Source organism: Lepidochelys kempii, chromosome 6, assembly GCF_965140265.1.
Source record: "Lepidochelys kempii isolate rLepKem1 chromosome 6, rLepKem1.hap2, whole genome shotgun sequence".
Classification (NCBI taxonomy): Eukaryota; Metazoa; Chordata; order Testudines; family Cheloniidae; genus Lepidochelys; species Lepidochelys kempii.
In genome coordinates this window covers 76,566,733-76,593,351 of record NC_133261.1, presented here as the reverse complement: position 1 = coordinate 76,593,351, position 26,619 = coordinate 76,566,733, and the positions used below count along the sequence as shown (strand labels likewise).

At 41.6% G+C, this 26,619-nt stretch overlaps 1 protein-coding gene across 1 annotated transcript in view; it reads right to left on the bottom strand.

The window, feature by feature from the left end:
* Positions 1–25,336, bottom strand: part of LOC140913618 (formin-1-like) — a 126,842-nt gene extending 101,506 nt beyond the window's left edge. The window contains exons 1-2 of the mRNA XM_073350344.1: positions 25,259–25,336; positions 24,647–24,698 (exon numbers count right to left, since the gene is read on the bottom strand). The gene's annotated coding sequence lies outside the window, so the exon portion shown is untranslated. The remainder of the gene's footprint in view (positions 1–24,646; positions 24,699–25,258) is intronic.
* Between the last annotated feature and the right edge of the window lie 1,283 nt (positions 25,337–26,619).

The following is a 26,619-nucleotide window of genomic DNA, read 5'->3' as shown; positions in this document are numbered from 1 at the left end:
GAAAACACCCCTAACAGGATGAAGGGTCCGCCTGATCCTCCTCTCCTTGTAACGTCCAGGTACTGGTCTCTTGCAAGCAAAATGGAAACTGAGTGGCTCTGAGTAATCTGCCACAAATTATAGTAAACTGCACAGTTTTGCCTTTATTCAGAGATTACACTTCCAAAGTGAATCAAATTAAATCAGATTAGGGCCTCTTTAATTCTGAATGAGAGTGTCCACACAGGGGTTTCATACAGTAAAACGAATCCATTTTTAATTGGCACATTTAGTTAATTTGAATCAGTTTTCCTTAGTGTCCCTGTGTAGACAAGCACTGGAGTCAGGCTTCAGTCTCCCCAGGAAACTTAACAGGGAAAACCACATTAAATTCACTGACACTAATGGTAGCAATGTTTACAGTATAAGGAGCCAATAAAATAGAAGTCAAGCAAGAAGTCAGAAGGTGTGCAGTCCACACCAACCAGCTTTATTTAAACTAAATACGGTGAAACAGGAAGCTGGAAAAAGGCTGAACAAACAACTGTATATTACAAATAGACAAATCATAAAATCTCCACATTGCAATCATCTTCCCACCTGCCCCCTTCAGTAAAGACTAGCTCAACAGACATTGTGTGTTAGTTTGGACTACTGTGTACTTGTTTATAAAAAACAGGTCTTAAGTGCACAAAATGTTGGCTTGCTGTTATTTGCTGGGGCCCATTTCTGTGAGTAAGGACTTCGGATGATGAGGTAGAAACAAGGGTGTTCAAAGAAACAACAGGGTAGAGATTACTCAGGAGCTGCTGAATGTTCCCTTAAAAGAAGTGTTGCATTATAACACATTATTGGCCAGTGCATCATATTCAGAGCGAAAAGAAAAAGAAAAATAATTGAAAGCCAAGCAAATATTTACTTAAAACACGTACATTAGTGTAAGTCAGTCTGTGTCAGAGTGGATTTCATAGTTTTAAATAGGGATAAAAAGGTGCCATCATTAAGTGAAGAGCTTGACCAACACATTTGTTTGTTGACTATTTTTCTTGACTGACTAGATATTTTATTGCCAAAGTATGATGTACTGATTGTGTGCTAACAGCACTACAGAAGCTACAGACACAGTAACTACATTATGCATCTAATTTAATATCCCCAAATCACAACCATTATATGATCAATTCCAGTTCAGCTTCATTTTCAAGTACGCTTTGATTTTGTTTGTATTCTCTAAATGGCTAATCTCCATCTGGATTAGTGAAATCCAGAAAACCAGTAACTGTAAGGGAGCTCTAGCTACTACTGAACCAAGTACTCTGCATCAAATCTACTGTTTACTGGATAGAATGATTGTCATAAAAATAAAGGGAAGGGTAAACTCCTTTAAAATCCCTCCTGGCCAGAGGAAAAATCCTCTCACCTGTAAAGGGTTAAGAAGCTAAAGGTAACCTCGCTGGCACCTGACCAAAATGACCAATGAGGAGACAAGATACTTTCAAAAGCTGGGAGGAGGGAGAGAAACAAAGGGTCTGTGTGTCTGTCTATATTCTGTCTTTGCCAGGGACAGAACAGGAATGAAGTCTTAGAACTTTAGTAAGTAATCTAGCTAGGTATATGTTAGATTATGATTTCTTTAAATGGCTGAGAAAAGAGCTGTGCTGAATAGAATGACTATTTCTGTCTGTGTGTCTTTTTTGTAATTTAAGGTTTTGCCTAGAGGGATTCTCTATGTTTTGAATCTAATTACCATGTAAGGTATCTACCATCCTGATTTTACAGAGGTGATTCCTTTACTTCTATTAAAAGTCTTCTTGTAAGAAAACTGAATGCTTTTTCATTGTTCTAAGATCCAAGGGTTTGGGTCTGTGGTCACCTATGCAAATTGGTGAGGATTTTTACCAAACCTTCCCCAGGAAGTGGGGTGCAAGGGTTGGGAGGATTTGGGGAGGAAAGACGTGTCCAAACTACGTTTCCCAGTAAACCCAGATAAAGTTTGGTGGTGGCAGTGGAAATCCAAGGGTAAAATAATTTTGTACCTTGAGGAAGTTTTAACCTAAGCTGGTAAAAGTAAGCTTAGGAGGTTTTCATGCAGGTCCCCACATCTGTACCCTAGAGTTCAGAGCGGGGAAGGAAGGGAGCTCTAGCTACTACTGAACCAAGTACTCTGTATCAAAGTTGCTGTTTACTGGATAGAATGGTGTTTTGTTATTCTACAATGAGTGGTTGGTTTTCCAACTTTCCCCGTGTCAAGGTTCCTCCCCCACTCTGAACTCTAGGGTACAGATGTGGGGACCTGCATGAAAAACCTCCTAAGCTTATCTTTACCAGCTTAGGTCAAAACTTCCCCAAGGTACAAAATATTACACCCGTTATCCTTGGACTGGCCACTACCACCACCAAACTAATACTGGTTACTGGGGAAGAGCTGTTTGGATGCGTCCTTCCCCCCAAAATACTTCCCAAAACCTTGCACCCCACTTCCTGGACAAGGTTTGGTAAAAAGCCTCACCAATTTGCCTAGGTGACTACAGACCCAGACCCTTGGATCTTAAGAACAATGAACAATCCTCCCAACACTTGCACCCCCCCTTTCCTGGGAAATGTTGGATAAAAAGCCTCACCAATTTGCATAGGTGACCACAGACCCAAACCCTTGGATCTGAGAACAATGAAAAAGCATTCAGTTTTTACAAGAAGACTTTTAATAAAAAATAGAAGTAAATAGAAATAAAGAAATCCCCCCTGTAAAATCAGGATGGTAGATATCTTACAGGGTAATTAGATTCAAAAACATAGAGAACCCCTCTAGGCAAAACCTTAAGTTACAAAAAAGATACACAGACAGAAATAGTTATTCTATTCAGCACAATTCTTTTCTCAGACATTTAAAGAAATCATAATCTAACACATACCTAGCTAGATTACTTACTAAAAGTTCTAAGGCTCCATTCCTGGTCTATCCCTGGCAGAAACCAGCATACAGACAGACACAGACCCTTTGTTTCTCTCTCTCCTCCCAGCTTTTGAAAGTATCTTGTCTCCTCATTGGTCATTTTGGTCAGGTGCCAGCGAGGTTACCTTTAGCTTCTTAACCCTTTACAGGTGAGAGGAGCTTTCCCCTGGCCAGGAGGGATTTCAAAGGGGTTTACCCTTCCCTTTATATTTATGACACCCCGCTTCGGTATTCCATAAAACCTTTGCTTAAAGAAGTTGTCCCCACTTCAGCACACTATACAGTGAGAGGAACATTCCACAAACATGCCCTTAAAGTCTTGGGTTCCCTTGTTCTCCCCTCAGCCATAACTGGCTGACAAAATTACAGTTTAAAATTTGTTTGTATTTTCTTGATATGTGCAGTAATTCGTATTCTGAATAATCTGCAGCTCTTAAGGATTTATGGAGTCTGTCCAGACTTATAATTGTCTAGCAAGTAAAAAAATCTGGGCTTTCTAAATATTTAACAGCATATTTGTATAATAGGATTATAGTGATCACCTAGCAGGTGAATGTGTTAAGAACGGATATTATATGTTCATATTTAGGCAGGCCATACTAGTAATTATAGCCTACAAAATATTTTCAGAAGTTATGAGATATGTTTTAGATAATGAAGGTTTTAGCCAGAGACCATCACAGTGGCTCCTAAATAGCATTTTAAAAATTCTCAGTTTGTATATATTTTTTAATTAATATGTTCAAATTTAAAAATGGAAAGTCATACACCTAAAGCCAAGTTAACGTAATATTGGATTTGGGTGGAATACACATTAATCACATGGCTCAAAGTTATTAATAGATCTTAAGTATTTCAGTTGATATGATCCTTTACCAGATAAATGGATAATTTTCTATACTTCTATATGCAGAGAAAACTGAGGCACATTACATTAAGGACACTATCAGCATTAACTATGAATTGCTTTTCTTACATTGGTTTAAGTCAGATATCACCCTCAAAGTACTCATGTAGCCTGCTATTCGGACAGGACTACACCATGTTAAAAGATTGTAACAGCATTGTGTGCACACAACTAGTTTAATAAGAAAGCACAGGATAACACTTTTGAATTTTGTAGGTTTGAAACTTTGCAGAGAACAAAATATTCTGAGGTTTTGGGTTAAGTGACAGTTGACAACTCCTACAGCGAGCTAATCAGAATAGAAGGGGTTAACATCAAGGGGGAGGCAGGAGAACATGATGATGCAATTAGGTTAAAAAGATGCAGAAAAACGCTCAACAATTCTGTTGTCAATCTGCTCTTAAGTTGCTATACCTCTGACCACCACTAGCAATTGTCACTTACACATTTTGCAAAGGTACACATTAAGAGCAGGTTGTAAGAAGTCTTAAGCTTCTAGCATTCTAATGGGAAAAATATTACCTGAAACAAGATATTCATTACAAATAGGGATCAGAAACCAAACTCACTGGAGAAACAGCTGAGAGAGAAGCTTGCTCTGTCATATACTCATTTTGCCTAAACTGTCAAAATGCAACAGGGTATCTTGGCTACATAAAGTGAAAGCTTTAGTGCTTATGAAAGTCAAGGACCAACCCTACTTACAGCTAAGAACTGTATGAGGAGACACTGTGCAGGCTTCCGCATGCAACTCTGTTAAGTAACATATAATGGTATAATATCTACTCCTTCCCCTCCATCACCAAAAACAATTTTCAGAAGTCATTTGCTTCGTGTGGTTAGGAATGTATGTGCACAGTCCACTGTTACAATAGGGTGTTCAAGTAAAAAAGTGAAATGCACACTCAGGCATAATGACCTGGAACTAGGTGGAGTCTGAAAGAGGTGGCCTGGAAGCAGTGAGAAATGTTTGGCAGAGAAAGAACAACATTGCAGCAAGGAGCTAGAGGGAACTGGCAGCACAGGAGAAAACAAGGTGACCAAATGATCCCAGTGTCCTGGAAGATTTTAACTCAAGTGATCTGTCGCATAAAAATTGAATGCAACATTGTGATATCAAACTTAGATCTTTCCTCAAGTGCAGTCTCTTACTTTCCCATCTTCAAATAATATAGAGATGGAAAATATCTCTTAAATCTAATCCTATCATCTCTTTGTACAGAATTGTTTTCTATGTATTGTTTACTGGGCATACATGCAGACTGTGACCAAACTGTCAGGACATTTCTCCCGCTATACACTAAATTGTCCTCTGAGTTTCATCCTCCAACTTTAATTATTCTGTTTTGTGGCATCTTAAAGAATTATTCTGTATTGGTGATGTTACTTACAGACAGTTATATTTCTCTAAACTGTTATTCAGTCAAGCTAGGTATTTTTAGCTCTTTTAAAACTATCCTTGTAAGCAAATCCCTTCAGCCCACTAATCATATTTATAACTCTTCTCTGAAACTCCCTCCAATCCACATTCAAATTTCTGGATAATAAAATGTCCAGAACTGAATGCAATATCATAGTGGTGGTTTTACCAGAGCCAGAGACAACTGTTTACTGAACTCCATCCAATCTTAGTCTTCAGCCTGAAAAAAACCACAAAAGAACACACAGAATTGGGTGCCTTTGGAACTGCTAATCTTGTCATTTTCGCAGACCAGTGGAGTAAAGTTTTCACAGAAAAGGTGCAGATGAAACTATTAGATTCTATCTGTAGAAATACTGTCACAATAGTGACAGGATATGCTTTTTCTGTTCTCCATCACTGTGACTAAAATTATCTTACTTGATATTGAAATTCTATGCATAACTGTGAAAACAAGGATCAAGATTTGTCTTTGTTCCTGGGAGGACAAAGGTGAGTAAAGGGTTTGGATGAGTAAACTGTTTAAACAATAGAAGGTCAAAGTTTGAAACAGACTAAAATTATGTAAGTGGTAAGGGGAAAATTTACAGACCCTTGATAGCTCCCCCGGCTTAAAAGAAGGAAGCTTCATCTCCATTATAACATCTTAGAGGAGGCCAAAGTTTTTCTTGAAAATGCATCAGGAGGGGAAGAGTCAAGGACCAGGGGACAGCCAATATTGGGAATCTGTTGGCATGATGGAAGCAGGATTATGAAGTGGGATTACCAGCCATTGTTGAAGCTCCCCAAAGATGAACACTAACTGGGGAAGGAGGACTTGCCGCTCCTCCCCCCTCAACCCTCCATCCCGGGGACCTGAGCAGGCAATAGGAGGGAATTGAGGGGTGAGGTAAATAGCACCAAGAGAACCAAATCAGGTGGGAAGGCAGAGAGAAGGGGGATCTGAGCAGGCAACAGGACGGAACTGAGGGGTGGGGTAGATAGCACCAAGAGAACCAAATCAGGTGGAAAAGTAGAGAGAGATCTATTACCAAGATATCCACACAATGGAAGGAGTACCCTTAACACCACATAGCATTTTTTTGTGAAAAATATTGATGACTGAGCAAAGAATCTATGGAACATATAAACAGATCTTCATCGTCTTAGTAACCTTCATCATATTTGCCATTCATATAATGCCACTCATGCTCAAGGGATCCCCCAGTACTTTGCAGACTGCACACACACACACACACACCTTCACTTGCCAATGAAATGCAGCAACATCTAGGGTGGAATATGGCCACTAGAACATTATATGAGCTATTAGTTATTATTTTTACAGTGTGACCAACTCTTGTGATTTGTGTTATTCCTAAAGCCCAGAATCATGTGTTATTCCTAAAGCCCAGAATCAAAGATCCAATTGCATGAGAATCTCAGCTTTCATTGAAGAAAAAAGGTGTGTAGCCTTTATGGTTGCAAAGAAAAGTCTTGAAAAACATAAAGCTAGTGCACCATAAAGGCTCAAAAGCCAGAACCCAAACAACATTTATTATTTTTTAAAATCTCATGATTTTGGGGGGCCAGACTAATAATTTTTGAACATTTGGGGTGGCAGTACTGCATACAGCGACAGTGTATCTAACTCAAACATCAAAAGGTGCTATGGACTCTTATGACCTCAGGTGGCTAGGACTTCTGCTTTTTGTCTCACCTGGATCACAGTGTCTCTACCACACCATGCTGAAGAAATAAGACTCAGAAAAAAAAGGGAATGACCAACACCACTATCTAAAGCACCTTTGTTTTCACTGGAAATCTCACACCCACATACTACCAAGCCTCAATATGCTAAGCACACTTAATTCAGAAAAAAAAATCACAGCCCACAGTATGATGGATACAGATTATTCCTTTTCAAGAAGAACGTATGTCATCCTACAATTGTTAAACTACATTGCTAATTCTGACTCTAAAATTAATCCAGTGGGATAGAAATGAAATAGAACAAAAATCCAATTCATGAGTCAAATGAAAGTGAAATAATATATGAAGATATCATAATCCAACTATTTGTATTAATAAACATACATACTGCTTGACATCTGTCAAAGAAGTGTAACGGTCAATTCCTTCTCATTGCTAAAATGATCTTGATTCATACACACTCCATGAGGTTCTTGTAAACTACCATTTGACTTACTCATAACAAATATAGTGTCCACATTTTAAAAAGAGAAGAAAGAGAACTCAGGGAACTACAGACTGGTCAGCCTCACTTCAGTCCCTGGAAAAATCATGGAAAAGGACCTCAAGGAATCCATTTGGAAGCACTTGGAGGAGAAGAAGGTGATCAGGAACAGTCAGCATGGATTGACCAAGGGCAAGTCATGCCTGACCAACCTGATTGCCTTCTATGACGAGATAACTGGCTCTGTGGATATGGGGAAAGTGGTGGATTTGATATATCTTGACTTTAGCAAAGCTTTTGATACAGTCTCCCAAAGTATTCTTGCCCGCAAGTTAAAGAAGTACGGATTGGATGAATGGACTATAAGGTGGATAGAAAGCTGGCTAGATTGTCAGGCTCAATGGATAGTGATCAACGGCTCGATGTCTAGTTGGCAGCCGGTATCAAGCAGAGTGCCACGGGGTCGGTCCTGGGGCCAGTTTTGTTCAACATCTTTATTAATGATCTGGATGATGGGATGAATTGCACCCTCAGCAAGTTCGCAGATGACACTAAACAGGGGGGAGAGGTAGATATTCTGGAGGGTAATGATAGGGTCCAGAGGGACCTAGACAAATTGGAGGATTGGGCCAAAAGAAATCTGATGAGGTTCAACAAGGACAAGTGCAGAGTCCTGCACTTAGGACAGAAGAATCCCATGCACCGCTACAGGCTGGGGACCGACTGGCTAAGCAGTAGTTCTGTAGAAAAGGACCTGGGGATTACAGTGGATAACAAGCTGGATGTGAGTCAGCAGTGTGTTGCCAAGAAGGCCAACAGCATATTGAGCTGTATTAGTAGAAGCACTGCCAGCAGATCAAGGGAAGTGATCATTCCCCTCTATTCGACACTGGTGAGGCCCCATCTGGAGTATTGTGTCCAGTTTGGGGCCCCCCACTGCAGAAAGGACGTGGAAAAATTGGAAAGAGTCCAGCAGAGGGCAACCAAAATGATTAGGGGGCTGGGGCACGACTTATGAGCAGAGGCTGAGGGAACTGGGCTTATTTAGTCCGCAGAAGAGAAGAGTGAGAGGGATTTGATAGCAGCCTTCAACTACCTGAAGTGGGGTTCCAAAGAGGATGGAGCTAGTATGTTCCCAGTGGTGGCAGGTGACAGAACAAGGAGCAATGGTCTCAAGTTTCAGTGGGGGAAGTCTAGGTTGGATATTAGGAAACACTATTTCACTAGGAGGGTGGTAAAGCACTGGAATGGGTTACGTAGGGAGATGGTGGAATCTCCATCCCAGCCAGGGCTTTGTCAAGCCGGGCCTTAAAAACCTCTAGGATGATTTAGTTGGTGGTCCTGCTTTGAGCAGGGGGTTAGACTAGATGACCTCCTGAGGTCTCTTCCAACCTTAATATTCTATGATTCTATAACTGCTATCGTTATAAAGGTAAAAGATACTTATCGTCTTCTGGAGACAAAGAGGTACAGGCTTCTATGAATCAGTTCAGACACAGTTATAGAAATCACAATTCCATAAACCTATTTCCTATTTATTGGAAAACAAAGGGAAGAAGATTTAAACCATGGTGCTTTACAATTACCTGTGTAATAGTTTTAAATATATTGTATCATTCTGGCAAATAGCAGTGTCTTACTTTAGCAAGGATTTGTTGAGGAATAAACACATGCAACCTGTATCAAAGATCAAAATAATGCTTTATTCAACTGTGACAGCGCATGACTCACCATGGTGGCATCTCCTACTGGCCATCTTGGGAATTAGCTGCGCAGGTTGGTACACCCTCTCCCAATGGTGGCTTGCCCGCCATCACATCTGCTGTCAGGCCTACATCACTCCAAGGACCGCAGCATCCTCTTCATGATACAGTCATGAGGCTGTGTCACCATCTGTGATCTCCCCTTCTGGGGCTTAGTACGGAAGTCCAACTGTCCAGCCACTTCCCCAGTGGCGAGTGGAGGGGGGGAACCCGGGCCTACCCACTACTCTGGATCCCGGCCCAGGGACTGTCTGAACTGAAGTTACCTACTGCATTTCTTTGCCTCAACTACCACTGCATTTCTTTGGGCCACTTTCCTGTGGCTACAGAACCCTACTCAGTCTCAGCAGCCTGTTTGGAGCTCCTTCTCTACTCCCTGGGTCCCTGCCTGCACTGCTCTGTCCAAGGTGCTGTGGGTTGCAGCCCACTCTGTCTCTCAAGCTCCCAGAGCTCCTTTTATGTGATCCCCCTGGGCCCTGATTGGCTGCTTCCCATGCTGCCTCCCTAGGGCTCTATTAACCCCTTCCCTGCCAGTGTGGGGCAAACACCCAATCACACACCTTCCCCCTCAGACCTCGAGGGTAGGGATGCCTCTTGCCCTGCATCTGTCCAAGATGACCCCGCAGGTTATCCCTCTCTTTCTCAGCTTCCCTCAATAGGAAACATACATTTTCCTGATCCTTCATAGTATGCCTAAACTATTCCCTTAGGTGTGCCTGGTCTCTTTCTGCCCTTAGTCGGGCCTGCTCAACCACTGCTAGTTTCTCTTGCAGTTCCAGCTGAGTGCCCGGCATCCTTTCATTCAGGGTCTGGATCCCCACAGTAGCCTGCTCTGCCCCTGCATTGATTCCTTATCTGCCTGGGCCCTCTTCATCTGAGTTCATCTTACCTATCAGTTCTTTGCCATCCCCTGCTGGGTGTGGGAGATGACTCCCTGACAAGTCTATGGTCATCACTGCCACGTCTGTCCTGATCGTCTATGACCTAGCCTGGTCCCCAGACACCCCTTCACTATTCCACCTTCTTGTAAGGCTGCAATATCTTTTTATATGGCCCTCTTCATGGCACCAAAAGCAAACTCTTTGCCTCCCCTTGGCCATGGGCCTCCCATTGTTCTTCCATTGCTCAGCTCCTTCCCCTGGGCTAGCCTTTACCCCACAACTCATGTATGGGCATTCGCACTGCTGACGCCCCTGTTGTCCACAGGCCCAACACTTCCGCGTATCCCTGTTCTCTTCACAAGTTGGACTCTCTTGGGCTCTCTCTTCTTTCTGTTCTCTGGGTGAGACTTCTGGCCCCCATCCCAGTAGGGCCACTCTCCCTTCCAGTGTCCTTGTCACCCACCGGCATAACATTCCCTCAGACCAGTCTCTGGCTTCCTAGCTCTGGTACCTCTCTACCCATCCTGCCCCCTGTCGCCTCTACTGATTTCTCCCCGCAGGAGCTTTACTATGGCCACCTGTTGCTCTGCATGGTGGTATCTCCAGAATTATTTGGTATAGCTGGCAGATCTGCACCAAATAATTCTGGAGATACCTCTGTGCCTTCCATTGCCTCTGCTCGTTCTCCAGAACTTCCCGCAGCAAGGTCTCGAGCCATCCCCACTATCTGTCAGTCCCTTTCTGCAGAGAGACTGAACCTGGAGTCCAGCATAGGAGGGCACAAGAGCCCTCAGCAAAGAAGGCCTCTGCATACTGTGGCTCCATTGTCTCTTTTCTTCTCTTGTACTGTTTCTCTGCCGTGCACCTCAGCCTCTCTTAGTCCTTCTCACTCCGATTATATCAGGATATGCGTCTGGTACCATCTTTCACTGTGCACCAGTGGTCTCTCCACCTCCCCTTACTTCAGGGGCAACTGTGTGCCTGCATTCTCCACCAACTTGTGATGGGGCTCACTCACCATGCTGGTACCTCATGCTGGCCATCTTGGGGATTGGCTTCGTAAGTTGGAGCTCCCAGTGGTGCCTCTCCAACCATTATATCTGCTGTCAAACCTACGTCACTCCAAGGACCGCGGAGTCCTCTTCATGACACAGTCCTCCTGCCGTGTCACCATTTGTGCTCTGCCCTGCCATTTGGGGATAGTACTGCAGTCCAATTGCCCAGCCACTTCCCCAATGGCAAGTGGAGGACCCGGGCTCACCCACTACTCCCTGTCCCTGCCCAGGGACCCTTTGAACCAAAGTCACCTAATGCATTCCTTTGCCTCGACTATTGCTGCATTTCCCTGGTCCACTGCCCTGTGACCACAGAACCCTACTCAGTCTCAACAGCCTGTCCAGAGCTCCTTCTCTACTTCCCGGGTCCCTGTCTGCACTACTCTGGAGGGTAGGGATAGGGTCCAGAGTGACCTACACAAAATGGAGGATTCGGCTAAAAGAAATCTGACAAGGTTCAACAAGGACAAGTGAAGAGTCCTGCACATAGGACAGAAGAATCCCATGCATGGCTACAGGCTGGGGACTGACTGGCTAAGTGGCAGTTCTGCAGAAAAGGATGTAGGGGTTACAGTGGATGAGAAGCTGGATATGAGTCAGCAGTGTGCCCTTGTTGCCAAGAACACTAACGGCATATTGGGCTGCATTAGTAGGAGTATTGCCAGCAAATTGAGGGAAGTGATTATTCCCCTCTATTTGGCACTGATGAGACCACATCTGGAGTAGTGTGTCCAGTTTTGGGCCCCCCACTACAGGAAGGATGTGGACAAATAGGAGAGAGTCCAATGGAGGGTAACAAAAATGATTAGGGGGCTGAGGCACATGACTTATGAGGAGAGGCTGAGGGAACTGGGCTTCTTTAGTCTTCAGAAGAGAAGAGTGAGAGGGATTTGATAGCAGCCTTCAACTACTTGAAGGGGGGATCCCAAGAGGATGGAGCTAGGATGTTCTCAGTGGTGGCAGATGACAGAACAAGGAGCAATGGTCTCAAGTTGCAGTGGAGGAGGTCTAGGTTGGATATTAGGAAAAACTATTTCACTAGGAGGGTGGTGAAGCACTGGAATGGGTTACCTAGGGAAGTGGTGGAATCTCCATACTTAGAGATTTTTAAGGCCTGGCTTGACAAAGCCCTGGCTGGGATGATTTAGTTGGGGCTGGTCCTGCTTTGGGCAGGGGGTTGGACTAGATGACCTCCTGAGGTCTCTTCCAACTCCAATCTTCTATGATTCTATGATTAATCCCTTCCCTGCCAGTGTGGGGGTGAACACGCCATCACACCAACAAAATGTTAAACACTCCTAAAGAGAGGAAATCAGTCAAATGGATTTATGAACCTTGCCAACAAATTCATTGGACCCATAAAGAGATAACTCAGAACATAAGGTTGAAGTCACCAAGATAAGCCACAATGAATGTGTGTAGTGTTTTGTTTACCAAAAAGGGTGATTTTTATATATAAATGCAAATCAAGGGATAAGGTGTAGACTGAGTTGGCCAGGAAAGCATGTTAAAAATGCAGCTAGGATTTCGTTAAAACCTCACCATATCATTCTGCTCAAGCTAATCCACACAGAGCTGTCGGGGGGTGGGGGAGAGGTCCATTAAACAAGATGTTACAGTATTCAAATATTTGAATCACTACTTTATGATCAGATTAAGATAATAAGTGTTAAAATTTATAACCATTACTTGACAGGCACATCTACATGCTATATGTTCATCCACTAAAATTTCCTGATGAAATGTAAAGCCACCGTTACTAACAACATAGGCAGGGAAGATATGATCATGAAAAACTTGTATATCAATAGAAGCAATACCATGCTGGGTCATAGTGTTTTTTTCTGCCTCTCCTTGTCTGATTTGAGCCAGCTGATACTCAGCTAAAAACAAGAATAATGACTGTGTATCATCCTATAGATATCAATGAAGAACAATTTCAATATTTAGAACGTAGCTCTCATCACCGATCCTTGACAGCCACAGCATATGGGGACAGGGAAGCTTCACAGGCAAACCGTAAGAGACGTGCACTGTTTCAGTATTATTTTCTCAGACAATGCTATGTAATTAGAATTGTACATACATTTTTTGTTTCATTAATAGTTTACGATATGTTTGAAGTGATAAACAGGAAAAACTTTTCAGGTTCAACGATGGCTGATTTGTGTGTGAATGAAGCTGAATCTTTAAAGTCAGTGAAATGTTTGGTTAAACTTTGGAATGTATCATTATAAGACTGCATCAAAAATGCCTGTAAAATAATTTCTAGTACATTCTTTTCAAAGAAAACTCATCGTATTCAGATTATTACGCCTAACAATCAAGCATTCAATAATAGGAAGTTATCACAGTGTGTTGTATGGGGCCAATATGCAATGGAGCTGAGAAAATTACATCTGAGATGCAACAGCTATCTTTTCTGCCACCGCCTTGTAAGGAATAAGAAAAAGAGAGTCTTCTACTTGTCCTTTATTCCGAACTAATGAAGTCTCCGCTGAAAAGCCATTTGAAGTTTCATAGCACCAGATTCACTGTGTTGGCTAGAAGAGGAAATCTCAGGTATTTTTTAAGTCATAGGAGCCGGACATTATGATTATCCAAAATGCACTTGTGTCACAAAGAAATCTATTCTCAAGCATTTTCACTACATCAAAAAGGCATGACTTGGTGAGTCATGTAATTTGGTGCTGAAATGGGCAGTAATATCTGTCAAACAATGCAAGGTCAGAAATACACAGGATCATACTTGTCTTTAACAGGTAAAATTTTTTCCTTCCATTCTGTGGTTGCTATTAAAAGGTCAATATTTGCCAACAATTACCACAGCTCACTGTCTAAAACACTGTAGTTATTTCCTATTTCAACTGTAGGATAATGATGCCATTTTCCAGATACAACTATATGGCAACTCTTGGAAAATGCTGACTCAAAGCAATCACCATACATTGCTTGATGTTCACCCTAAACTATGGAGGTATTGTATGCATGTTGTCAACATTTACTCATAAAACTCTAGTGTCGAATACAAAGTCTACATATTATACAACCATTTCATAGAGAAGTGGTTAGAATTATTGGTTTAGGACACAAGCACAAGTGTACCTGTAGTTAACATACAGTATATTTCTCATCCTGAGTACAGAACATACTTCTCTGCACAGTGCTTTTCAGTGATAAACGTAATGAAAAAAGGGAACATTTTTAACAGATACTTCAACCTTGTCTTCAGTGCAATACACTCCATTTTCCCCCACCATAGCAAAAAATGTGATCAATCAGGATGCCCACCAGTTTATCTCATTTCAAGACCAGCTCCTCAAATGTTCTGGCAAGATATTTGAAGATACCTACACCCTTTGTTGTGCCAGGTAGGCTTTGTAAGCTTGCAAGTTCCTCAGACAGTTATCTGATATCCATTATCAACACCTCACATCATTCTCAGTAGTTAGTCAGTGATATTTGAGCTTTCTTCCAGTGCTATCCTAAAACAAATATATTTTGTTGTAAGCTGAATAGTTAGTTTTGCTTTCCTGCAGAGAGATTCAATCCTTTGTTTGTTGCCATAATGTATTATTCAGTTTTTACTTTGTGTCTTTACCAGCACTTTACATATAGTCAGTTTTACTATTTCCCTTATAAGTTTCCCATTTTGTTCATGTTGGTTTTTCACTAAGGAACAGGGAAACAAAAACACTTTTAGAAAAATATAAAACTGATGGTAAAATCATAAAAAGTAATAGGGGAGATTCAAGTATTACAAAAACCTATATTTTAAAAAACCTTAACTATATTTCAGTTTGATTGTGTCCTTAAAGTGGAACGTTGCTGTTTCATGCATCTCATAATAAACATCATTTGTATAGCACCTTAGGTCTCCATTACACTTCAGAGACAAAAAGACTCTGACATGCCCTTGCTTTGTGGGCTTCCTGTGTAAATTAGACATAAGACAGCAAGGGATGATATAAACAAAGGAGGACAAGGATTCCAACAGTAAAATATGGTGTGCTGTAAAAATGCCATCCTTGATATTTCTCTTTCTATCTCTTTTTTTTTAGTTATTTCAGTTGATTTGGATGGAAGTCAGTCCTCCATCACTAACTGCAAGAAGTGAACTTAGTCACAATTTTTTTGTCAAAATACTTTTTGAAAATTTCCACATTGTTGAAGTTTTTAGTTCTCCCCTAATCTCTTTCTCTCCCCACCCCTTTTTCCCTTTTCCACTACCTCTCTTTTTGCCATGAGCTGCAATAAAGTAAATAATGTCCAGAATTTTTCATCACTGTAATTTTTTTAATTTTCTCCAAGTTTGGGAAAAGTTATGCAATGGCAGCATTATAGAATTTCATTTTTCTTTTTGCCACACTGTAACTATTTCAAAGTTTGAAGTTTTGAAAAGTTAGATTGGATAAAGGAAAAAAAAAAGAAAAGAAAAAATCCTGGCTATCATTCATTCTATTACTTTCAGTGGTGAAAAGGGGGAACAACATGGAAAAAATCTAGATTTTAAAAATGTCAGTCTTTGAAAACCAAAATTAAACAAATGTTGCTTTGTTTCTTAATGTGCCATCCAAAAATTTCATCTGCAGCGATACATGCCTCAGGCTATGGCACTGCTTTATACCTGTGCCAGTTTGTGGTGTGGATGGGAGTAAGGGGTGTGTACCAGGTCTCAAGTTTCAATAGGCCTCCACCCCCGCAGTTCGAGTGCACTAAACCCTTTTCTTCCTGACCCTTATTCAATTAATAAAGGTCCCTGTCTCCCTGTTTTCACCAGTAGTACCAAGCTGCACTGATTACATCAGTACAGTTTTGCACCACTCTTGTGATCAATATGAGTGAACGTGGATCCTGCTCTGAGACGAGCTGCCTGGCTCAGTGACCATACCAGTGGTTAATCCATGTGTGGTGGGAGTATACCATCCTCCATGACACATCCCAGAGCAGCAGGAACATTCACCTCTCCTGGGATATTTCAGAAGCAAGAGTAGATGGGCATTAAGCAGACTTCAGCCTGGTGCCGGGAACACATCAAGCACTCGAGGCTCCTGTACAGGAGGGCAAAAGATTCCAACAGTCACTCTGGGAGGGCTCATCATACATGTCCCTTCTGTTAGCAGCCAGTCCAGCTGATATCAAGGCTCTCAAATACAGAATCTGAAGTAACTAATGATGTTCTCCTCAATTCTGCTGGCCTCATTGTCAGATGGGATGCTTACCAACGTTGCCTGTGTTAACAGTAGTATTGTGTTTACTGCAGCCCTGCAAAAGTATTTTAGGCAGTTTACAGACACACAAAATGCTTAGAACTGAACGGCTCAATTCTGCAAACTGATCTCAAGGGGCAGAAACTTACTCCCACATTCAGCTCTGTTGACTTCACATGAGATTCTCTGCAAGAGCAAGGGTCCTGTTTGCATGATGATCCTCTAAACAGATAACATACCCACAGGAACTGAGAAAGGATACCCAGTTTTTCCTTTTCCCCCGTTACTGTAACTCTCAAATTCCAGTTTAGATTTGCAGTTCAGCCTTCATTCTTCCCCTCTCCTAGTGCCCCAAATGTTTCCTTCCATGTTCTCTCACATGACCCTTTATCCTTCGTCAGCACTTTATCCTTAGATTTCCCTTTGTACAGACTCCCTTTCTATGGACTGGGTCCATAGAAGTCAGAGGGATGCCAAGGCATGCTGCTGCTTTCGGATGAGAAGTCCTTTCTCCCTTTGGTTTGAGCCTTTATATGTTGCCCCTGAGAGGTGTTTGGTGAGGCTCCAGTTCCAGGTGTTGCCAGGAATACCACTTGTGGCTTATTGCCTCAGAGCAGTTCCACCACTTCTGGTGGGCCCATTCTGCCCCTAATTCACTCCTGGTCATGGGGGAGTTTCTTTTTCTGGGAAGCTGGGTCTTTAATGCAGTGTTAGGAAGGAGACTGCTGGGGACATATTTACCCACAAAATATTTTGGAAGTACACAACAAGATTTTCACTAGTAGGCTTTGTTATTTAAGGCATTGTGTACATTTAGTTATGCAAACTGGCAAACCACTGCTAGTGTAGGCAGAGTTATATTGTTATAGAAGTACTTATGCTGGCACAGTTTATTCTGATTCAATGACACACTGACATAAGCACTTTTAGACCACTGTAACTGCATCTACACTAGGGCTTTTACCAGCATAGCTATGTTGGCAACATAAATAAATAAATAAATTTCACACCCCTAATTGACATAGATATGCCCATAAAATGTTTATGTGTAGACCATCATATTAATCTCAATTCACTGCAAGAGATTTGTTAATTTACCAGGTGCACCACTAGCCTCCCAGTCCCACATCATCCCACTCCCTCCTTCACCCACTTCAACTTCACATCCCAGTTCATGTTCCCACAGCTTCTCCTCCCAATCCCAGCGCTCCCCACACAACCTTTTCTCAGGGTCCCATCACATGCTCTCCCCTGCCCACATCCCACCAATCCCCTTTGTTCCAGTCCCTTCTCAGTCTCCCTCTCAGGCACCCCTAACCCAGCTGCTACCATACCCCCCCCCATGACCCTATATTCCAGTCAGGTTTTTTCCTTCTCCATCTGCCAGCCCGGGCACTAGCAGGAGCAGCATTGAGAGCTCAGGTGAGGCAGTCTCTCTGCTCTCAGTTTCTGTTTCCAGCACCATAACAACCCTTGGCTGCCAAGAGGAGCAACTGCAGCTAAAGTTCTGCTTCACTCCTGTACCATGGGCTGCAATATACCCAATATAGGCAATATGCTCAGAGAACGTAGCTGCTAATTTTCACACGCTCATAACTTGGCCAAATGTGGGTGGATTTTCTCAGGGATAGCAAAAGGCACATTCCTGATACCATCAAGGGGTCAACAAAATGGTTTTAAGAATTTTCTAACACAGTCTAAACATTTTTTCCCAAAAAAATTCAGCTTGCGACACACCAGGCATGGAAAATGTCAAGTTCTGTGCAATTGAAAACATAGTTATAATGGAAAGTACCAGCTCTGCCTATAATATTTAGACTGAATATCTGGAAAAATTTCATTATAAAGTTTCTTTTGCAGGACTGCAGATGAAGCAATGAGAGGCCCACTTCTGGCGGCTGCTGAAAACCCCAGCTAACTAATCTAAGGCCTTGTTGCAAGTCCACGTACTGACCAGTAAGACCCTCTCTCTTTAAAGATGCCATGTCCCCAGCTAATTGGTACTGCAGCACCTCCTGGAGTGAGGCTGCCCTTGTAGCCCTACTATACAATTGCATTCTGGCTGCAAGGGGCAGGGTGCTTTCCACCTTGCTTTGACTGATTTAAAATCCTTGACAAACGTTAAATTCATCCTCATGCCATCCCTAGCTGCATTTATCCCTGTTTTGCTTGTGGGATAACTAAGGAACGAAGATTGAGGAACATGCCCAAGATCACAAGGGATTTAGTGTCAAAGACAATATTAGAACTTGGGAGTTCCTGGAAACCAGTCCATGTGCTGACCATATGCTGAAACTGTTAAAAGTTTCAAAATGCTTGAAATGCCTCTAGGCTAGAAGGGAGTATTTTTCAAAAATCTGTAAATGAAACTGATGTTATGATTATTTAATCCATTTTAAAATGAATGTGGGATTTGTTTCTCAACAACAGTATTAAATGGATATTCTGTGCTTTGCTGTTTATGATCTAGGGCAATAAATATGCTCTAATCAAAGGGAGTTTGAAAACAACTATGAAGTATAAATTCCCCTTCAATACATAAGCCAAATGCTCACAATTGTAAGAGGCTTTGAAATGCAAAATGTATAGTCATCGCTGGGTACATGCACAAGAGGAGCATGTGGACAATATTCAGCTGACCTTACAAATTGAGGCAAAATTAATTATAGGCAAGAAGAAACATTTTTGCCTCTGGGTATGGAGGTCTTATTTAGAAAAGATATACTAGTTACTATTCAGCTGATATTGCAAGTAACACAAACAAGATAAAAGTTGAATTAGCCCTACTGCAACAGCTTGTACGGGTCTCTATCCATGTCTCAAATATAATCCTTTGTCTCCTGACAGAATGACTGTGTTATCAACAAAAGTAAAACAAAACAAAACAAAAAAAGTGAATAAAAATCTGACACTTCTAGCAGAGAAAACAGTGTAAAACTGTAGTATCCCATCTGGGAGGTTTTTTTAGTCCTTTTGTAGAGAACTGTGTACTTCTGACTGGTTATTTTATTTGTCATTTCTGGTCAACTTACAGAAATCTATACGTATATTTTACCAACACTATTACCTTAACCAAACTTTTAATCTCATAAAAAAGATATCCAGTTCATTTGGCAGGATCCATTTTCCATAAACCCATGCTGATTGATATTATATTACCTTCCTTCAATTCTTTATTAATTGAGCACCATATCAGCCATTCTATTATTTTGCCCAAAATCAATGTCATGCTGGCAGGTCTATAATTACCTAGGTCATCCTGTTTACCCTTTTAATATATTACCACAATATTAGTTTTCTTCTAATCTTCTGAAACTTCCCATGTGTTCCTAGAGTTATTGAACAGCAACCCCAGCAAGCTCCTTGGCCAGCTCTTTTAAAAATTCTTGAATGTAAATTATCCAGACGTACTGATTCTTAAATGTCTAACTTTAGGAGCTGTTGTTTGACATCCCTTTGAGTTACTATTGTAATGTAAACTATTTCATTATATGATTTGACCACATCTGGGTTTTTTTCGTAACCACAGAACAAGAATATTTATCGAACATGGCAGCCTTTTCTGCATTCTTATTGATGTTATTATTATTATTATTCCCTCTAGTAATTGACCAATACTATTGTTAGAACATAAGAACGGCCATAATCTTTGTGTCCTTTTGCATCCCTTATTAATTTTCTACAATTTCTAGCTTCTAATTTATATTAATTACTACCAACTTCCCATCCCCCTTCATTTTTTTTTTAAGATGACTACTTTGCCTCTAAGGCAGGTTGTTTTTTAAAGTAGTGTGGCCTTCTTTCTTGATTGTAGCATTGAGTAAAATTCTTTAACAATTCCCAATCAATCATTCACAATTTTTCTGTTTAAATTCTTTCTCCCAACTGATTTGGCTCATAAGTGTTTTTGGCTTTGAAAACTAGCCTTTAAAGCACCAACTATATATATTACTGTGTTGGGCTTTATTCTATTTGTACATAATAAACATGGTTAACTCATGATCACTTGTACATAAGTTACCACTAATTTTTAGTTCTATGATCAATTCCTCTTTATCTGAAGATAAAGGTCTAATATATAGAATATAAAGATGAGGTCTAATATATAGAATTCCCTCATGTTGGATGCAATGCTTCTTAAGTTAGGAAATGGTCATCTATAATATTTAGAAATTCCAAAGATGTTTTAGTACTGGCAGTATAAAACCTCCAGCATATGTCACTCAGATTGAAGTCTCCTACAATCAAACAGCTTTTTTCCTACACAACATAGATAAGGTGCTTAAGGAGCTGGCCATCCTGTCTCCTAGTATGATTTGGCAGTCAGCAGCAGACATCAACTAATACCCCATCCAGTTATTGATCCATAAGCATTCAAGATCATTTTCTTACAAGGTATCAGTGACTCAGAAACAGGTAATGTTATTTCTGACAGAGTGCCACTCCCTCTCCCTGTTTGTTCACTTGATCATTCCTAAATAGGTTATAACTATTTTGAAGTATCAGAGGGATAGCCGTGTTAGTCTGGATCTGTAAAAGCAGCAAAGAGTCCTGTGGCACCTTATAGACTACCAGACGTATTGGAGCATAAGCTTTCATGGGTGAATACCCACTTCGTCGGATGCATGTAGTGGAAATTCAGGTTTTAGTAAAGCCAACTAAGTCGAATTTATGCTCATAAATGAGCAATTTCTCGTTTGTTTCTCAAACTTCTAGTATGAGAGCATCAGCAATTTGTTCCTTCATTTGTTCCTTCTTTTTGCCCTCCCCTTTTGTTATTAATTCAATGCCATCCTGACTTGTCAACCTGTGCCCAGGAAGATTGGTTTCCCTTTTATTGAGATGGAGGCCATCCAAACTGTTCAGCCCCCTCTCCCTATGGAAGGTGGACCAGTGTTCAACAAAATCAAACCCCTCTACTTTATACCACTTACCTAGCCAGTGGTTCACTTCCAGAATTTTCTGACCACCTCTCAAAGCGAGGGAAAAATGTTACTCTGAGGGGATCTACTCTGAGGGAATGTTACTCTGAGGGGATCTAGCTACCATCTCCGGCTACAGAGAGCTGTAAGATCTGCTGTTGTAGAAGAAAGCTGGGCAGGGTAGGGCCCTAAGTTGTTCACCTGATCAGGAATAATAGTAATGGTAAGTATAGAGTTTCCTGGTTATGTTTGCTTGGTATGGAGGGACAATAGCATTCCAAAGTGTGTCATTAAAATGACATACCAGCCCCTAGAATATGCTTATCCCTAAACGACTCAGTGAAGAAACATGAAAGTACAGTAAGCCTGTCAGCCATCACCAGCAAATGCCAGCTATAAAAAGCAATGATGAGTAGCGGAAAACAGCAAGTGAAGTGGGAATAAAGGAATAAGTACATTGATGCAATCCTAATATAATTGTACACACACTTAGCGCTCATACTCCAGTTACCAAGTCCACAAAACATAAGCACATTATAGCCCTCTGATAGCTGCATGACACAGGCAAAAGGATTCCCTATTTCCTATTAAAAAGATCTTTGACCCTTTTATTTCACTGCTTATCAAAGTAACAAAAAAAGTCAATAGAATATAGTCTACAAACACAAGTTATGTAATTAAGTATGGTCATATACATACAAGTCATAAGATCAGAGCTTAGTTCATTCAACAGAAGAATGCTCTTCCATGTATACCAGTTCCTGCCAAAATGGATGAAGCAGGATTAAAGCTAACAAACACATTTGTGAAAGTGCTGGGGGAGGGGGGTGAGAAAGTAATTCTTGGAAGAGGTAGTACTAAAAGTACATATAACAATAGGAATGTTTTTCTACTCACCCCTTACATAAATACTGCATACTAAATACATTTTCTTTAAGTCAGAAATATGGCTCATCTTAGAACCTTAAATTAAAAAAAGGATTGGGGTTTATTACAATGTTACTTCACAGTCTGGGGTTCTGATCCTATAAACACTTATGTACATAAGTAACTTCAGAATTTAGAAAAGATTTCCTCATTAAAGACCTGAGATTATATTAACCCTTTACATTTACATGTATTCAGTAACAATATTGGAAAGGTTGAAGTGTTCTTTGCCATTGGGGCTGCAGGAACTGTCATTCTTTGCCTGGTTGATGACACAAAACAAAGCATCAGCTTTCCCATATCTTTGTAATATTAAATGGTTTAGTAATTTTTTAGTAAGAGTTTACACTTGTTGTTTAGTTTAGTAAGAGTTGACATTGTTATTAATTTATTTCAGTAAAGCTAATATATCTGAGCAAGTCATTATCTTTGACATTTATCCACTCTCCCTTGTGGCCTCATCTCGTTGTGAAACTTCTAAAGAGTTGGGTTCCTTTCTGTGAACCCTACTAGTCTTAGCCCTGGTCTATACTAGGACTTTAGGTTGAATTTAGCAGTGTTAAATCGATGTAAACCTGCACCCGTCCACACGATGAAGCCCTTTTTTTCGACTTAAAGGGCTCTTAAAATCGATTTCCTTACTCAACCCCTGACAAGTGGATTAGCGCTTAAATCGGCCTTGCTGGGTTGAATTTGGGGTACTGTGGACACAATTTGACGGTATTGGCCTCCGGGAGCTATCCCAGAGTGCTCCATTGTGACCGCTCTGGACAGCGCTCTCAACTCAGATGCACTGGCCAGGTAGACAGGAAAAGAACCGCGAACTTTTCAGTCTCATTTCCGGAGACTGCAGGAACTGTGGGATAGCTACCCACAGTGCAACACTCCGGAAGTCGATGCTTGCCTCAGTACTGTGGAAGCACTCTGCCGAGTTAATGTACTTAATGCACTTAGAGCATTTTCTGTGCACTTAGAGCATTTTCACACACTCGAATATATAAAAACGATTTCTAAAAAAACGACTTCTACAAATTCGACCTAATTTCGTAGTGTAGACATACCCTGAGTGCACAGGGACTGCCAGGGCTCCTGCACACCTTGTAAAAGGGAAGGGAAGGGCCTGAGATAAAGCTCTGTATTAGGACAATAAGTCATTTATATGCTGTGTTTCTTTTTGAATTGTTCAGCTGAGAAGTGTTTCTAGGATATTCTCATTTTTCTTTCAAATGTTTGACTAAATGTGGGGGCATAATGTTCACAGAAATATTTAACTTTTATCCATGCTTCTATAGGTATGTATGCCTCCATCCCAACATACTTTCCAAAAGCGTTAAGAAACCCTATGCCAACTGCTAACTTCTCACTATGCAGTTAACGTAGATATGCACACATAGCTGTGCACTTTACAAGCTTTGTGAAAAAGTGTATTCCAGGTGCAGAGAACCTGATTTTCAAGGGGGCATAACTCAGTCAAGTCAAAAGGAATTTTCACTGGAACCTTAGAAGGTACTTCTCAAAAAGGGCCAATTTCATATCAAATATTGACTTCCTAGCCCCAGACATTTTGGTTGGAAAGCTGTTACAAAGAAAGAAAGAAAGTAGTAGTTTTTTATTTTCTAATAATGAAACACTGACACTTCTGCCTCCCTCCCATTTTCCCTCTAATCAAAAAAGGCTGAACAGTTTCTGCTGAAACTTGCCAAAACAAATAAATTCATCTCTAAGCAGAGGCCAAATTAGGATTATTTCTGCCTGAAAGATAAAAAATTTCAGAAAGTTACATCTGTTTAACTTAATTTTTATACTTGCTTGTGTTATTGATATAGTTCTACAAATAAGACTTGTTCATGTATTATTATACAATTACAATTAATACTTAGCACATGCATAGCACTTCTCAAAGTGTTCTATGCACAATCAGATAATGGACGCTTTATGATGCTCAGTAATATTAGATAGGATTTGGATCATTTTTCCCCACTTTTTGTTGACTAAATTATTGTTTTTCATTAGTTCATCTTTAAAGAGGTCCTAGAAAGCAAGGAAATATTGTTACTCCCCAACACACACACAGGCTTCACAGATGAAGAGCCAGCCTAAATCAATTGCACAAAGCCATATAATGACACAGCAGCAGAACTAGGATTCAGAACTTGGGAATTTCTGGTCCCCAGACCAATGATCTGGCCACTGGAACAATGTCTCAACTGATATAATAGCGTGCTTCAGAAAGGAGAATCTATTTTAATTACCTACATACACATAGCCTTTGACGTGTGTGTGTTAGGAAGACCCCAGAGTAGAGCAATGATAATGTTTTGCCAATATATTGTTGATACACACCGTTTCTTCTGGGGGGGGGGGGTTTGGCCTCTTAATTAAAAAAAAAATCAGAGAAAACAAAGTTATGGGAAAGTATATACAGTACACCAGGACTTTGTATATAACCTTACACAGGATAGAGTTGAGCAGTCTCCTATTTTCCACGGTGGTTCCTCCCAAACTCTACACATTGAGAAAGACAGATTGTTTGAATGCTGTAAACATTAATCATGTGTCTTCTAGTCACCCACCCTCCCCAGTGCAGGAAGGGATTTGCATCCATCAAAGCCCGCTATAGGGGGAACTTGTAACCACCCCCCAGTCCAAGCCTTGCTGCATCCGTCTTGCAGCAGGAGAAGAGGGAAGGGACCGCACACAATTCTGACAGCTTTCAGAAACAAACAAAAATAACCCAGCGACATCTTGCCTTAATACAGCTGGTAGGAGGTGGGGAGAACTAACAGGGCTGCAAGGGAAACTAATAAAGGCAGGAGAGAGATCCCCGCTTCTGCCTCTGCCCAGGAGCTATTTATAAAGCAGCCGCAGCGGCAGCAGGAGGAGAGAGCTGGCAATAAAGATTTTCTCTCCCCCTTGTGTTCTGCACTCGCGCGGTGACTGCGAATAAATCCGAAGTTTCTTTCCGGCGAGCGGGCAGCCCTGCGCTGTGGCGGGAGGAGACACTGCCGGGAAGCGGAGGGACAGAGCGGAGCAGGCAGACAGACAGACGGACGAAGGGTTGTTACCTTGGAAGACGCGCAGTCCTCGGCTCGGCTGCTGCTGCTCCTGCAGGTGCAGAGCGGCGCTGCCCAGTCCGGTTGCTGCGGCGGCGGCTGCCCGCGCGCTAATCCCGCTCCTCTCCTCCTCCTCCTCCTCCTCAGGGTGACCACTGCCGCCGCCTGGCACTTACAGCCTGCCCCCGTCTCGCCTGCCGGGCTCATTCGCAGCAAAGGAGCCCGCGCGGGGCAGCTCCACAGAGAGGGGCAGGGCCGGGGCCGGGCAGCTGCCTCGAGCTCCTGGCTTGACGCGGGAGCCAAGCGGCGCAGCAGCGGATGGGGCCTGGGCGACAGCAGCAGCCAAAATCCCCGAAACAAGGGAGCAGAGGAGCAACCTTCCCCCCCCCTCCGACCCCCAGCTAGATTTCAGTGGCTCTCTGCCCCCCAGGGACTATCCATCCATCACCACCCATTCCCTTCCCTGCCCCACCCCCTTGCCAACAAACGCGTGTGTGTTTGGGGGTATTTTCTGGTCCTGTGAAAGTCACTGCTCATGTGGGTTGCTGTTAAATCCCCATGGCAGAAAACATTCCCCTGCAACGTCTGGGCTTCTCAGGCTGGCTATATCTGTCTTGCTGCTCTCCCGGGAGCATCCATGAAATCGTCCTCCCCCGAGCCCAGCAGGATTATTTGTTATGATGGAAATAGGGCTTTTAGGGAAATAAGCTCCACTTTGGAATTTACATCATCGACAAAAAGATAATCATCGCCCAGCCTTCTGAGTTGCTTCCTGTATAAACGCGCAACCCAGGTACTTCCTAACACTCAAAGCTACAAGAACCGTCCCTGCAGTTGTTTTACTTCAATTCAAGCATGGGCCATAGAGGAGCTGAGCTTGTGGAGGCTAAAGAATCTATTTTCTTACCTAAAAATCTTTCTGATATTGTTCATTGAAACATTCAGTTCTGGAGCAAAGCAGGGAAGAAGCAAAAGACCCTTATTATTTTATTACACATATGATTTATAAAGACACAATTTTTAAAAGCTGCAATTAATATAGCCTTCTGTGAGACATTAATAGTGACTGTACAATTTGGGAGGAAAAATGGCATTTTGATTCCAGCCATGCTTGAAGACCTTTGTAAATGTTAACACATTACAATGACATCTTGTGCTTAGGCAAAATGTAGCATCTCTTGTAGCTACACATGTGGTTCTGCTTAGATTCATTAACAAGACTCCAACACTAGAGGCCCACAACCTAATGAAGGATATGAGTGCTTCCTGCAATAAACAGGTGTTGATAAAATCAGCTCATAACATGTGAAAGACAGGTCTTTCATAAACAAAATTAAATCTTAAAGTAAATAATGATTAATAATAATTAAAGT